Source organism: Pteropus vampyrus, unplaced genomic scaffold (genome assembly GCF_000151845.1).
Source record: "Pteropus vampyrus isolate Shadow unplaced genomic scaffold, Pvam_2.0 Scaffold946, whole genome shotgun sequence".
In the NCBI taxonomy this organism is placed as follows: domain Eukaryota; kingdom Metazoa; phylum Chordata; class Mammalia; order Chiroptera; family Pteropodidae; genus Pteropus; species Pteropus vampyrus.
In genome coordinates, this window is record NW_011889727.1 from 382,874 (window position 1) to 395,088 (window position 12,215).

Genomic DNA, 12,215 nt, shown 5'->3' on the forward strand with positions numbered 1-12,215 from the left:
CTAAAGAAACATTTCCTAGCAGTTATGGTATTTTGTTACTTGGTCTTAATCTTCAGGAACCCCATACAACACATTCTTACAAAATGGCACAGGGCCCACCATTTGAAAGGCAACTGAGATGACAGTGAGTTTCATTCATATCCTATACACCATCACATTTCTTCTTCAAAATCAAAATCGCTGCCAGACTTTTCCTGTTCTTTATGTTATAACTAAGTTCAACAGTGTATTACATCTTAAAAATCCCAAGCTGAAAATTAGAAAGAGAAGCTTTACAACCCAGAAATGTCCTCAAAAGGCCCCTTGTGTTAGGTTAGTGCCAGATGAGCTAGACGAGAGAAAAAAACATGTCTTCCATGAACCCATGTTGTTGCAGATGGCAAAATTTCATTCTTTTTATGGCTAAGTAATATTCCATAGTATATAGGTACCACCTCTTCTTTACTCATTCATTCACTGATGGACACCCAGGTTGCTTCAATATCTTGACTATGGTAAATAAGGCTGCAATGAACTTATGGAATCACATGTTCCTTAAAAGTAGTGTTTTGGGTTTCTTCAGATAAATATCCAGAAGTGGGATTACTGGGCCTTTCTTTGTGTGTTGTTATAGACATTGTTTTAAAGTCTGCTTTGTCTGATCTAAATATTGTTATCCCGGGTTTTTGTTTTTGCTTTTGTTTCCATTTTCAAGAAATATCTTCATCCATTCCTTTATTTTCAGGCTGTGTGTCTTTCAATTTGAAGTGAGTCTCTTGCATGCAGCATATTTAAGGGTCTTACTTTCTTATCCATTCGGCCGCCCAATATCTCTTGACTGAAGCATTTATCCATTCACATTTAAAGTAATTGCTAACAAAATATAGTTATTGCTATCTTATCATTCATATGTTTTATCTTTTTTTTTCTTTTTTAAAAAAGTCCCTCTAACATTTTTTGTAATACTAGTTTGGTATTGATGAACTCCTTTAGCTTAAGCGCTGTCCTTCAATTCTAAATGATATCTCTACTGGATAGAGTAGTATTGATTTTAGGTCCTTGCTTTTCATTATTTTGAATATTTTGTGCCAATCCCTTCTGGCCTGCAAAATTTCATTTGAGAGATCAGCTAATAATCTTATGGGAGCTCCCTTGTAGGTAACTAACTGCTTTTCTTGTTGCTTTTAAAATTCTCTCTTTGTCTTTAAGCTTTGGCATTTTAATTATGATGTGTCTTGGTTTCTTCAGTTCACTTTGTTTGGGACTCTGAACTTCTTGAGCTTGTAAGTCTTTTTCCTTCAGCAGGTTAAAGAAGTTTTCTGTCATAATTTCTTATTAATAGCTGATTTCATTGTCAGTATGCCATGTAATAAAGTATCTTCAACCATTTCTCTCCAGGTGTAACAAAGACTACGTTTTCTTTCCTGCTTACTTTCATTTCAAAGGTAAATTTTAAAAAGTGACATTAAATGTCACAATAAACTTGAAATTCTCTCAAACAAATCCTATATAGAATTTCCAGTAGAATAGTGTAATATCCCATGATTCCTCCTATATGCATTAACCTGTTTTTCCTTATCAGTAACAATGATGGTAAAATTGATCATTATCATTTTCACTTTCCTACAAGATTTAATGATATGTTTCACAAATAAAGAAATATGAAATTGTAATCTTCTCAGGGCAAGCTATAATTACATTCGTATTTAAACTATCGCAGCTTTCATTGCTGTCAAAGGTAGACAAGTACTTTTTCTATTACCAATAAAAGCAATACTAAGAACTGCCTTCACATAGAGTTTTATAAGTTTTATAAAGCTCTAGTAAATATTTTATCTCATTAGTTGGGTAACTAAACCCAAAGACATTAAATGACTTCTTGGACCAGAAAGTGTTATTTTAAACTATAAATCCAAGTGCTTCTTATGATCAAGAAAGCTTCAAAAATATTAAATTAGATAATCCACATAAAAAAAATTAGCACAGTGCTTGATACATAGTATGTACCCATACTATCGATTACACATACTACTTATACAGTTTATTATTAAATTAATGATCTTGTCACCAGGATTCAAAAGCTGGTGTTTTGGAACAAGTTTGAGAGAAATACAAACACTAAGGATCTGACTGAGCAATTTCCAACATCCGGATGGAAACCAAATAATTTAATTGGGTGTGTTCGAACCCCATAAAAAAGTAAAAATCTATACTCCAAACAATCATGTAATGGAGTCAAAACATTTCCTCAATGGTGGTGTTATTTCTAGAACTGGTCCTAGAAGGAAAACAAAATGCAAAATACAGAAAAAATGTTATGACCATAATGTGTATTACATTTTTTATAAAAGCAAAATGTTGGGGGAAAGCTAAATATATAAGAAAAATGGGCTATTGTGCAGGCATTAAAATATTTAAATGAATATACAATATATGAAAATTATTACTGTTATAATTATATAAAAATCACTATATAAAATGATGCTCCCAGGATAATATCACTTAGATATGAGATACATACAAAAGTAGGTATGGGGTGCGAGGAAAATGGCGGACTAGGTGCAAACAGTGTTTGCCTCCTCTCAGGTCCGCATTAAAATTATAACCAAATTGTAAAATAATTAACGTGGAAAATTACTTGAAGTCCAGTTGATCAGAACACATATGTCTGATAATATAAAGAGCCACATCGAAACTGTAGGAGGGGCAAAGTTACAAATTGGGCTGGACTCGCACCCACGGGTGGTGGAGGATCACCAGGAGGGAGAGCGAGGCTGCAGAGGCTCCCCTGATGGAGAGAGGGGTCCTAGCCTCATTCAGGGGATCCCCAACCCAGGGAAGAGGAGTTCCCAAAAACTCTGTAAAAATCAAAGTGGATTCAGGCTGTTTGGGTGAGAAGAAAGGAGACCGACGTCCTAGACACCCCTTTAAAGGACCTACGCACAGGCTCTCTCACCCAGGGACACACATGGGGCACCAGTTGTGGGTCAGAGGCTAGCGCAAGATTCGTAGAGGAAAGACTGCATTACCTGGCATCTGAACAATGGCTGGACAGGCAGCTGCCATTTGTGCCTTTGTTGGGCCCCCTACGGGGCAATCTACAGACCTCTCCAGCTAATCTGTGCAGATCCCTCCCACAGTCAGCCTCACCTAACCTGCAGATTGCTCAGGGCTTTTGTTGCCTGATGCCTGCCACATCCTGCACCAATTCAGGGCCAGATATTCGCAACTGGTAGCCAGCTCTGTGAGCGCACATTTCAGAGACAGATTTAGGCAGATCACTGCTGCCAACACAAACTGGGGTGGATCTCAGGGATCTGTGGGCCAATCCCAGACAGCAGCTGGTCTTGCTGTGATCTGTGACTTTCGTGGGAACGTGCAAATAGTTATCGAAGACAGGCTGTGTTGACCTGATGGCCATTGTCTCCCTGAGACCCCACCCCACCCAACCCACAAATTGCCCTAGGCAGCCCGTTGACAGACAGCCTCCGCTGCCCTGCCCCTACCCCGGGTTTACCATTCCGCACAGGCAAAAACCTGGCCCTAGCACAGTGCAGGCATTGTGGGGAAATCAGTTGCGGGCAGACCTCTGCTGCGAGCAAGAGTTGCAATATCACATGGGGGGATCGCAGGGGTCTTTGGGACCACCCCAGATGGCAGCTGGTCTCACTGTGATCTGTGACTATATCGGGAATGTGCGGGCAAAGAAGTTGCAACAAAACAGAGAGTGTATTCCCCTGATGGCCCCTGTCTCCCTGAGATCCAGCTTAAAGCAAGCCACACAGTGCCTATGGCCAGATGACCGACAGGCAGCTGCCTCCATCCTACTCCTCTCCAGGATTACACATTTTGCGCGGTCCACAGATCTCACCTAGCACAGTGAGCGCATTCTGGGGAAATCAGTTGTGGGCAGACCATTGCTGCCTGTATGAGTTGCAATATTTCTTGGGGTGATCACAGGGGTCTGTGGGACCACCCCAGAGAGCAGGTGGTCACCCTGTGATTTGCGACTCCTGAGGGAATGCGCAGACACAGAAGTTGCAGGAAACTGAGGCTGTATTGGCCTGATGATCCTTAACTTCCTGAGACCCTGCCCCATCCGATCAACAAAATGCCTGCAGCACATTGACAGGCAACTGTCCCTGCCTTGCCCCTAGCCAGAGTTGCACATTCTGCACAGTCAACAGACCTTGGACAGCAAAGTGAGCAAAGTTCAGGGAGTACTGTGACAGGAAGATTAGTCCTGCCAAGGGATACAATATCACTTGGGCACATCTTGGGGGTTTGTGGGCCCATCACAGATGGAAGTAGGTCTCACAGTGAGTTTTGTGGGAGCCCACAGTCCCAGAACAGGCAGCAAATCTGGTGCTGTGTAGGCGTTACATCCCGTGCCTCACTGACATGATGCCCCGCCTAACCCACAAAGTACCTGTGGCAAGCCTGCTCCCAAGCGGGCAACCTAGTCCCATCCTGTGCTTTCCTCGAGTCACCAATTCAACAGCTAACAATAGCACTCAGTTCATGCGGCCCACACAAAGTGCGTTCATCCAAGAGAAGCTTTCAGTGGCGGGCCACAAACTCACGCCCAAGAGCTTCAGTAATTCTTAAAAAGAGCTCAACTATTTGCAGATCCAAGGTAAACAGCAGCTGGCCTTGCTACAATCTGAAACTTGTACCAGGATCCACAGAGACAGCACTGGCATGTTAAATGACACTGCAGTGGCAAGGAGAAATCTGCTTAGTAGATCCAGGTGACTCCTGGGATCCTTTCACCAATGAACATGCATATCACCCAGGAGCTCTTCCAGTTCTGGAGACTTATGGACAACTGACAGGCAATGTCAGACCTTGAGAAGCACTGGTCGTTCTGCTAAACTGCCCTGGGCCAGGTATGGGGGGTAACTGGACCATGGCTTACAGTGTTATCTCTTCCACTTACCTATAGATCCAACATAGGCAACAATCATCTGCGGATCCCTTTGTAACTCCCACCGGGTAGCCTGAGGCAATCAAAGACAGCAGCTGTCCTTGGCCTATTGGGGAGCCCCGCCCAAGGGGCCACAAAACCAATGCACCTCTAGCACTAGGTCACATTAGAGCAACTCTCGACTAATCCCATAAGCGGTACACACACAGTGTGGTCTCAACAAAAACACAAGGCTGCTAGGGCAAATCTCACTCAGTGAGGTCAGCCCCCACATAGTAATTCATACCCTGTGGGCACAGTCAACTTCCACAATTAGTCAGCCCGAGCATTAATCCCACCCACTGATGTACTAACACCAATAAAGGCTTAACTACAACAGAAAATCACACACAACCCAGACAAAGATCATGTCCAGAGCCTCCAACACAGGGAACCAAGGAGAGTGTGCCACTGGGCCACACAGTATACCTTCCACATAAGGCCATCTGGCCAAAGCTGAGACATGAAACAAATCTTCCGAACACATAGAAATGAACACAGAGAAGTTAATAAAACAAGAAAACAAAGAAACATGTCACAAAAGAAACAACAGGAAAAAAACTCCAGAAAATAAGCTAAATGAAATGGACAAAGAGTTCGAAATAATGGTTATAAGGATACTCAATGAACTTTGGGGGAGAATGGATGAGCTCAATGAGAAACTCAACAGAGAAATAGTAAGCATAAAAAACTGACATAGAAACCATAGAAAAGAACCAGACAGAAATGAAGAATACAATAACTGAAATGAAGTATACGCTAGGATTCAACAGTAAATAGAAAGAAGCAGAAGATCGAATCAGCAAACTGAAAGACAAGGTAGCAGAAAACACCCAATCAGGATGACAAAAAGAAAAAAAGAATTTTAAAAAATGAAGATAGTTTAAGAGACCTCTGGTACAACATGAAGTGTAAAAATATTCAGATCATAGGAGAACCTAAAGAGGAAGAGAGAGCGCAAGGGATTGAGAATCTATTGGAAGAAATAATGACAGAAAACTTCCCTAACTTGGCAAAGGAATTGGACATAGAAGTCCAGGAAGCACAAAGAGTCCCAAACAAGAGAAATTCAAACAGACTCACACCAAGGCACATCATCATTAAAAAAGCCAAAGGTCAAAGACAAACAGAGACTCTTAAAAACAGCAAGGGAAATGCAGCTAGTTACTTACAAGTGTACCCCTAAAAGAATGTCCGATGATTTTTCAAGAGAAACTTTGTAGGTCAGAAGGGACTGGCAAGAAACATTCAAAGTTATGAAAAAGAAGAATCTACAACCACAAATACTCTATTCAGCGAGGCTTTTGATTAAAATGGAAGATGAGATAAAGAGCTTTCTAGACAGACAAAAGCTTAAAGAATTTATCACCAACAAACCAGTATGACAAGAAATGTTAAAGGGACTTCTGTAAAAAAAAAAAAGAAGGGGTTAAAAGAAAGAAAAAATACAAAAAATTAAATGGCAGTAACTTACCTACCTATCAATAATCACTTTAAATGTAAATGGTTTAAATGCTCCAATCAAAGGATATAGGGTAGCTGAAGGGATAAGAAAACAAGACCAATGTTATGCTGTCTACAAGAGACCCACTTCAGACCAAACGACACTCACAGTCTGAAAGTAAAGGGATGGAAAAAGATATTTCACACAAATGGAAAAGAAAAAAAGTTCGGGTAGAAAACTTTATATCAGACAAAATAGACTTTAAAAATAAATGCTATAATAAGAGACAAAGAAGGGCATTACATAATAATAAAGGGATCAATAGGTCAAGAAGATATAAAGCTAGTGTTAGGTTCACCAAAGGAGGAACACACAAGGCCAAAGGGGTTAAGCAAGGTTTATTGTAGCAGAGTGATAGCTGGGCTGAGCTGAAGATGATGTCAGCCCCGAATGCTAGGGGACATGAAACTTACATGGGGCTTGAAGCGGGCTTTTTTGGTGAGAATATTTTGGATGGGTAAATTGGAGGACAAGGGAAGAAAATCCAGTGAAATGGGAGGTGAGCATGTAGCGTTGCCAACCCAGACGTTGCAATGTCTAGTTCCTACATAAAAGGTAAGGGAAGAGTCTAATTGCCACACTATGGATATAAGGGATAGGACCCTCCTAGACCTAAAACCTAGTAAACATAGACACACCCAACATAGGAGCATCTGCATACATAAAGCAATTATTAACTGACATAAAAAGCGAGATCAACAGTAATACACCCATAGCAGGAGACTTTAACACCCCTTTGACACCAATGGACAGATCTTTCAGACAAAAAATCAACAAGGAAGCAACGGGCCTAAAAGTCACACTGGATCAGACAGATTTAATAGATATTTTCAGAGTATTTCACCCCAAAGCACCAAAATATACATTCTTCTCAAGTGCACATAGAACATTTTCCAGGATAGACCACATGTTAGGACACAAAACGAGTCTGAATAAATTTAAGAAGATTGAAATCATATCAACAGTCTTCTCCGATCACAATAATATGAAATTAGAAATCAACTACAAGAATAAAATTGGAAAATACACAAACACATGGAGGCTAAATAACATGCTACTAAGAATGAATGGGTTAAGCATAAGATCAAAGAAAAAATCAAAAGATACCTAGAAACAAATGAAAATGAAAACATAATGATTAAAAAATCTATGGGACACAGCAAAAGCAGTCCTAAGAGGGAAATTCATAGCAATACAGACCTACCTCATGAACCAAAAAAAAAAAAAAAGCTCAAATAATAAAATCTACCCATATACTCAAAAAAACTTGAAAAAGAAAAGCAAACAAAGCCCAAAGTGAGCAGAAGGAAGGAAATAATAAAGATCAGAGCATAAATAAACAAAATAGAGTCTAGAAAAACAATACAAAAGATTTATAAAACCAAGAGTTGGTTCTTTGAAAGGATAAACAAAATTGACATACCTTTAACCAGACTCATAAAGGTAAAAAGGGAGAGGACTCAAATAAACAAAATCAGAAACGAAAGAGAAGAAATAACTATGGACACCACAGAAATATAAAGGATCATAAGAAAATACTATGAGCAACTATATGCCAACAAATTGGACAATCAAGAAGAATAGGATACATTCTTAGAAACATACAATCTCCCAAGACTGAGTCAAGAAGAAACAGAAAATCTGAACAGACTGATTACCACCAATGAAATAGAATCAGTAATCAAAAACCTCCCAAAAAACTAAGTTCCTGGACCAGATGACTTCATAGATAAATTTTACAAAACATTCAAGAAGAGGGAAGGTTTCCTAATTCCTTTTATGAGGCCACCATTACCTTGATTCCAAAACCAGACAAAGACATTACAAAAAAAGAAAACTATAGGCCGATATCTCTTATGAACATTGATGCAAAAATCCTCAACAAAATATTATCAAGCCAAATTCAGCAATACATTAAAAATACCATACACCATGATCAAGTTGGATTAATTACTGAGATGCAAGGTTGGTACAATATCCGCAAATCAATTAATGTGATACACCACATTAACAAATCGAAAGATGAAAAACTTATGATCATATCAATAGATGCAGGAAAAGCATTCAACAAAATCTAGCATCCATTTATGATAAAAACCCTCAACAAAGTGAGAATAGAGGGAACATACCTCAACATAATAAAGGCCATATATGACAAACCTACAGCTAACATCATACTCAATGGGGAAAGTCTAAAAGCGTTTTCCTTAAGATCAAGAACAAAACAAGAATGCCCACTTTCACCACTCCTGTTCAACATTGTACTGGGAGTCTTAACCACAGCAATAAGACAAGAAAGAGAAACTAAAGGTATCTGAATTGGAAAGGAAGAAATAAAACTCTCATTATTTGCAGATGACATGATACTATACATAGAGAACTCTAAAGATTCCACCCAAAAGCTGTTAGAACTAATCATTGAATTCAGTAAAGTAGCAGGATACAAAATTAATGTTCAGAAGTTAATGGCATTTTTATGCACCAATGATGAACGTCTAGAAAGAAAAATTAAGAAACAATCCCTTTTTACAATTTCATCGAACATAATAAAATACCGAGGAATCAAATTAACCAAGGAGGTAAAAAATCTGTTCTCATAAAATTATTTCATTGAACAAAGAAATGGAAAAAGATACAAATAAATGGAAGCATATACCATGCTCACAGGTAAGAAGAATCAACATCACTAAAATGGCCATACTATCCAAAGCAATCTTTAGATTCAGTGCAGTCCCTATCAAAATGTCAATGGCATTTTCCAGAGAGCTAGAACAAATAACCCTAAAATTTATATGGAACATAAAAGACTCCAAATAGCCATGACAATCTTGAGAAAAAAGAACAAAGTTGGAGGTGTCACAATACCAGATATCAAACTATACTACAAGGCTACAGTAATCAAGACAGCAAGATACTGGCATAAAAACAGATGTATGGATCAATAGAACAGAATAGAGAGCCCAAGAAAAAGATCCACACTTATACGTTCATTTAATATATGACAAAGGATGCAAGAATATACAATGGAGTAAAGACAGTCTCTTCAATAAATGGTGTTGGGAAAATTAGACAAATAAATGCAAAAAAATGAAACTGGACCACCTTCTTACACCATATACAAGATTAAACTCAAAATGTATTAAAGACCTAAAACCATAAAACTTCTAGAAGAAAACATAGGCAGTAATCTCTCAGATATTGCTACTAGTAATCTCTATTTGGACATATCTTCTTGGGCAAGGGAAACAAAATAAAAAATAAACGAATGAGACTACATCAAACTAAAAAGTTTTTGCACAGCAAAGGAAACAATCAATAAGACAAAAAGACAATCAAGTGAATGGGAGAAGATATTTGCTTATGATAAATCTGATATGAGGTTAATATCCAAATTATATAAAGAACTCATACAACTCAACAACAACAACAACAACAAAGCAAACAATCCAATTAAACAATGGGCAGAAGACCTGAACAGATATCTCTCCAAAGAGGAAATACAGATGGCCAATAAACATATGAAAAGATGCTCAAGGTCACGATTAATCAGAGAAATGCAAATTAAAACCATAAGAGATATTACCTCACACCTGTCAGAATGGCTATTATCAATAAAGCAAAGAACAATAAGTGTTGGCAAAGATATGGAGAAAAAGGAACCCCCATACACTGTTAGTGGGATTGCATTGGGTACAGTTACTATGAAAAATAGCCTGGAGGTTTCTCAAAAAATTAAAAATGGATATATACCTTTTGACCCACCAATTGCACTTCTGGGTATTTATCCAAAAAAAACAAAACAATAATTCGTAAAAATCTATGCACCCCTATGTTCGTGGTAGCACAATTTACAATAGCCAAGTTATAGAAGCAACCTAAATGCCCATCAACAGATAATTGGATAAAAAATGAAATATTACTCAGCCATTAAAAAAAATGAAATCCTACCATTTACAAAGACATGAATGGATCTAGAGGTTATTATGCTGAATGAAATGTTAGATAAAAATAAATGCCATATAATTTCATTTATATGCAGAATCTAAGGAACGAAAAGAACAAAATTAATCAAAAACAGACTCACAAATATAGAGGACAATCTGATGACTGCCAGAGGGGAGAGGGGTTGGTGGGCTGGGAGAAAGGAGTGAAAGATTAAAGAAGTAAAAATTAGTAGTTGATAGAGGGTCATGAGAATGGTGAGCACAGCATAGTGAATGCAGTTAACATTAATGTAATGGCTAGGTGGAGAGCCAGAGGAGAGAAAGAGCAATCAGGGGCATTTTTTCATAAACTATATAAATGTCTAACCAATGTACTGTATACTTGACTAAGAAAATAAAATAAATAAAATAAAATAAAATAAAATAAAATAAAATAAAATAAAATAAAATAAGAATACTGTTTTTCAAAAAAAAGGATGCCAAAACATTAATTATTGTTATTTATTGAGTTTTAGAATATGCATAGCTTTCTTCTTTTATACTTTAATTTTTTTTTCAAATTTCCCCCAAAGTACAGGTTAAATAAGTGTTAGTTCTTAAATAAATATATAAGGCAAGTGGTTATCCTGTTTCCTGTCATGAACACAACTTGATACAAATACCTGAGTGCTTCCCCCAGTTCTGTGATGCTCGCGCTACATTTGCTGTAACTTTTGACCAAGGCAACCTCTTTGAGCTTTATTGACAAGTTATAAGGTTCAAAGTAAAAGATGACTCCAGTCTGAGTATTGCAAAGAGAGATATATGGAATATTGAGAGATTTAACAAACTTTCTTTTTTTTCTTTTTTTTTTTTTAAGCAGATCTGTATCCACCATCTGAATTTGGGTTTTTTGTGCTAAGCACACAGATGGTCTTTCAGCTGTCTCTCTTCCTGATTGTTCCCAATAAAAATCTGCTTCCAGTAAAGCCAAAAGCAAAGCTGGTAAATTGTTGTTTATCCTATTAGGATAAGAAGAGGAAGAAGTTGTGATCGTGTCCTGTGCACACTAGTGTTCTTCAGTTAGTGCTATCGGACTCTAGAGTAAGTAAATTGGATGGAACCAGAGCCATTGAAGGAAATTGCCTTCAGCTGATATTTTATATTGTTCTGTTTTGTCTTCAAGGTCTGTGAATAAAGTTAATTCAAATCTTAAGGCCAAATTCTGGAGGATGCAGCTCATCAAAAAGCTCTCAGAGAAACCTAGGCAAACAAAAACCCATACACTGCAGTCTGCATTACTATCTAGCTACACTCTATACCTCTTCAGTATTAGTTCCTTTAAAGCATGAGAAAGAAACTCTTTATCTATGTCCTTGCTAAATCTTCTGTAGAAAAAAATAATATCAGTTTCTAAGGGATTGACTTAAGGAATATGGTTGCATTTGTTAGTGTATGAAAGAAGTGAGGAAGGAAGAAAATCAGGTCTTTAGCTTTAGTTGGTACAGCTTGACAAAGGATGAAAAAATACAATTGGAACCCAAGAAAAGGGAGGAATGGAAAGTCAGTAAAGAGAAACAGAACAGAGAATGGGGCAAAAAATAGTATATAAAGCAGCTTAGCCATAGTTAGCAGAGAAGCTGGAAAAGAGTCCTTTGGATCTGGAAAATGTTGCTTCTCAATGGGCCTGAGGGTTTTCAGCCATTCTAATTTACTCTGTCTCACTTGGTTAAAAGGGGATTAGAGTTCTAATCCAAGTTGCAGATAGAGGGTAGATAAAAAGGCAAAACAAGAGTGGGAGATAGAACTTCTCACTTAGTGAAGCAGAGAAGGATGTTAGCTG